This window comes from Solanum stenotomum, chromosome 2 (assembly GCF_019186545.1).
Source record: "Solanum stenotomum isolate F172 chromosome 2, ASM1918654v1, whole genome shotgun sequence".
Classification (NCBI taxonomy): Eukaryota; Viridiplantae; Streptophyta; class Magnoliopsida; order Solanales; family Solanaceae; genus Solanum; species Solanum stenotomum.
Window position 1 is genome coordinate 39,268,794 of NC_064283.1, and position 4,726 is coordinate 39,273,519.

Below are 4,726 nucleotides of genomic sequence, written 5' to 3' on the forward strand. Positions count from 1 at the left end.
ATATTTGGGATTGAGTGTTATTTAGACACTTCACTAGAACGAGGGTCAATTGAGAAATTGAAAGCAATAAGTAACAAATTAATTAAATCTTGACTGTTATTGTAACCAAAGTTCAATTTGAGCTTTCAATTCCTTAGCAACGTTATAATAATTAATTAGAAATTGAAAGTTGAAACTATATAATATAATAAAATGTTATCCACTTACTATTCTAAGTTTTCCAATTACTATTATTAGATAGATAAGAGAAGACGTTGATAAACGAAAAACAAGCTTCGTAGGATTGAACAAGTAATAGAATCGCACAATAACTATAGCACCAATGTTTTATACATAAAATTGTAGATAAATGTAGATTATATCTTAGTACCTTCTAAATTTTATGCAAAATCAATGTAGTGTATCTACATTTCTGTTTAAATTTAAATTATACACTTATTCTTTAGCGAAAACACTACTTGTAAGAGTTTTTTTCCAAATGAATAATGGTTATTCATGTCCTAAACACCATCAAATTACCATCTACTCAAGTTTCAACCTCTAATCATGAACTTTTTCATCAACTTTTGTATCAAAGTTGTGTCACATGATTATGACTATCAACAATATGACAGACCCATTTTAGGGATGAAATAATATTCACCTATATATAGGTAAAATAAACTTGAAGTGTTATGCTAGATTTTTACTAATATATATGTATTCTCATGCTTTAGCAAAAATGATCAACTTGTTGGATATTTGCTCTTCAACTAATCTATTCTTTGGTTATCCAACAACTCAATTCTCATATGGTTGCAATGAAATTAACATGCAAGTAAAGAATTTTTTTATTATTATTAATGTATAGAGTGATATTGTAAAAAGTTGATGACAAGTTGTGGAGTAAATTAACAAATTGTATAGACATGAAGGATTAAAAAAGCAATAAAAGGGTTAAAAAATCAACAAATTCAATTATAGATATAGGGTGAAATGAAAGACACGTTACTATAAGTATAACGGACACAAGTATTAACAAATTACTATCTGTTTGCTTCTTTGATGACTCGAACCTACAACTTTAACATTGCAGGGTGCTTAACATCTAAGCAGCGCCCAACTGGAAGAGGAGAAAGACTACGAAATTGTACTAAAAAAATTCTTGGACTTTTCCTAAGCTTGGTCAACTACCTAAAGATTAATATGACTTATAGGCAAAGATTCATCAATAAAATGTCCAATCCCAATTCAATTTTATTGTTACTTTGGCGCATCAAGCAGTCATCGTTAGTGGCGGAGATAAAAAATTTTTTATTAAGAAATTCAAAATATAAAAACTTAAATACGAAATGATTACAAGATGATAAAGTGGAGGCGAAAACAAAAGAAAAGACTAATATTAAACTGCTTTACTTTATGCTTTGTTGTCATTTATAACATGTAATTCCTTCCCATTTTCCCTACTCCATCTAGCTTTTTAAAATTTTCTTGTACATTTTAAGTAAAGATGAACTTTTAAGGAAAACAACAAAAAAATAATATCATCTTGATATCTTTAAAAAGTCACTTATGTTGGAGAATATTACAAAAACTAAAATATCATTTAAAAAGAAATGAAGAAAGTAAAAAATTGTATCTTCACAAAATGAAAATTTCATAAAAGTCACAAGTTGATTCCCTCCAAATAAAAAAATATAATAAGAAGAAAGCAATATCATAACTAAGCTAAGGATTAAAATGTTACTACAATTACATATTACCTAGGTAAGTAATTGTACAAATGATAGAAAAATTCAATTCAATGAAGGTGACATTTAGTTGTCCAAAACAAGAAGCCTTTTAAAATTACATTTTACAATAAAAACTTGGAAGAAAAAGTATACCTTTACTACAATATAAAGGAGGTTTTTTTTTTGTTAAGTTTGGACAATACTACAATATTAAGAAAGAGCAGAACTCTTCCACTACCAAGAAGAATTGTTGCATGCTCGTCACCTTCAGTGACTCAAAGAATTTTACTTATTTTATGTTCATCACCATTAAATGGTCATCACAGATGGTTTTTGTGATATTCTTCTTCCATATCTCTAAATTGTAGCTGTAATTCTTGTCCATAAACTCATCATATTTTAATTTTTTTTAAAGCAAGGAATATAATGACATTATTTGTCGCTGCAACTATAGTTGTTTGTGTTCAACGCCAACTGATAACAGAACACCTTATAACGTGATTGTTTCTAAAGATGAGCCCGGAAATTTCAACACAATTGGTGGAGCAATATTGTCGGTCCCTAATCGCAGTGTCAAACCATTCTTCATAAAAATTAAGAAAGGCACATATCAGGAATATATAGAGTTGATAAAAATAAGACTAATATTTTCATGATCGAAGAATGGATGAATATTACGATAATAACAGGTAATAGAAATTTTGTCGACGACAACAAAATCTATGATAATGCAACCATTGGTAAGTCCCTCTCTCTATAAATACATAAATTTTATTAATTTTGATGAATTATAATTGTTTCTTCTTATTTAATTTGCAGGGGTTCTTGGCGATGGCTTCATTGCCCACGACTTAATTTTTAGGAATAATGTCAGACCTATAAAGCATTAGGCAATGGCATTAAGAGTTGAAGCAGATTTGACATCTTTTTGTAGATTTCGATTTGATGGGTATCAAGACACCTTGTATGTGAAAACACAACATCAATTCTATCGAGATTGTGAAATCTATGGCATGATAGATTTCATATGCGGTGACACAACGACCTTGTTCCAAAACTACTTGATTGTTGCACGCGTTCCATTGGCCAAACAATATAACACAATCACAACCTAGGAGAGAGAGTTTGAGGACGTTCCAACTGGAATAGTGCTTCAAAATTGCACTATAAAGGCTACCATAGATAACGTCTTGACATATTTAGGTCGGCCATGGGATATATTTTCTAGGACTGTGATAATGGAAAATTATACCGGTAACTTGATAGATCCTAGAGGATGGGTTGAATGGATTGCATCAACAAATAAATCTGCAAGTTGCCGGCCCTATTATCTAGAGTACTAATTTATTTTTCTTATTTCTTTTTTATGTTATATTTGATAATAACGTAAAGAAGACTATAAATCACGATAATAAAAACTTAAAATGTCTAAAAATTTGTGGACTCTTAAACTTTTTTTTGTCCCAATAAATTGAGGCAGAGAGAGTAACATATATAATGTGAAAAATACGTAAAAAATTATTATAAATTATAATAATTAACAATTTAAAATGTCTAAAAAATTGTTGACTCTTATTTTGTCCACATAAATTGAGGCTAACAACTTAAAGTATCTACAAAGGTATTAAAAAAATTAGTTGACTCTCGAAATCCGCTTGGGCCATATAAATTGAGATAAAGGGAGTAATATGTATTATGTGAAAATTACGTAAAAAGTATTGTTAATCATAATAATTGATAACTTGAATATTCTTCAAATATAAATTTTTGGTTGACTCCAAATTATATTTGTGTCACATAAATTAAAACAAAAAAATTACATTTATTGGACCCGTGCTAGCATAGGGTTCTTATATCTAGTAAAAAAACTATAAAGCTTATAATGTTATAAATTCATTGAACTAAGTGGATTGTCCATTGAGTTTATCCATAAACTTATACTTATCATATATGTGTATTCCCTAGGTTACACCTGCCATGTGGACCATTTGCAACTATATGATAGATGCATTTATGGGATGGTCTCATGTGCTTTGTTGTTAACTTACAAATTGGTTTTTGTAAGGTTGTTTTCTCTAATTTAAATTAGGAGCACCGTTCCAAACTATGAAATTATGTTAATAATGCTGGTTGGTTTAGCAGAAATTGTATGCCTCCAATTATAGCTAAACCATGGGTATGAGAACAAAACTCCCAAATGAGATTTAATATGAGATGAGTTTATTTAACATGTAGCAACACATGTACACATCAAGACAACAACGTTTCCCCATCATACTTGGTTCAGAGTTAGGAACCAAATAATTTTCATCTAAAGTTTAAATGTGCGGTATCTGATTTAATTGCTCCACCACGCACAAGATGGATATCCAAATAAGGTTGGGTTGAATGTTAGTTTTTCTAACATTAGGGGGAGAGATGATTTGAAGCTGAAAATTATGAGATGAATTATCTAATTCTTGTTTTAAAAAAAAATGTGAACGTGAAGTTCAAGAGATAATTCATTTGCATAATGTTGCAAATTGATCGCCAGATGAATTTGCTAGCCCTATGTTATAATTCAGTTGTAAATGCTCCAATGAGAAGTCCTTAAAGGACAAGGTCTATGGTATGCCTAAAGTGGGTACCTGAAATGATGAAATATGAAGAGATCTCGATAAGTTATGTCGTATAGAAATCGAGTCTAAAGACCATCGACGGTATCGTTTGATATGAAGTAGCGCTCAATGCTTCAGATGATGACGAGGATCTTGAATTCTAATCTGTCATATTATGTGGACAGATAAATGATTGGCCAAATAAAATGCATAATTCAAATATATTATGTTTTACTTTGAAAAGTGATGTTTTAGAGTTATAGTCCATGAATCAAGATATAATGTCAGTGGGGTACAAATAAATTATTGTGTGGAAGTATACCGTAAGATATAAAGTACGGCTTGTGCCTTGGGGCATAAAGAGTTTTCGCAAAAGTCCTGACATTATTAAATGAAGATACATTCTCTTGTGGTGAA

General features: G+C 30.0%; 1 pseudogene; it reads left to right on the forward strand.

Annotated features, from left to right (window-relative positions):
* Positions 1 to 2,025: 2,025 nt before the first annotated feature.
* Positions 2,026 to 3,055, forward strand: LOC125855974 (pectinesterase/pectinesterase inhibitor PPE8B-like; annotated as a pseudogene).
* Positions 3,056 to 4,726: the final 1,671 nt, after the last annotated feature.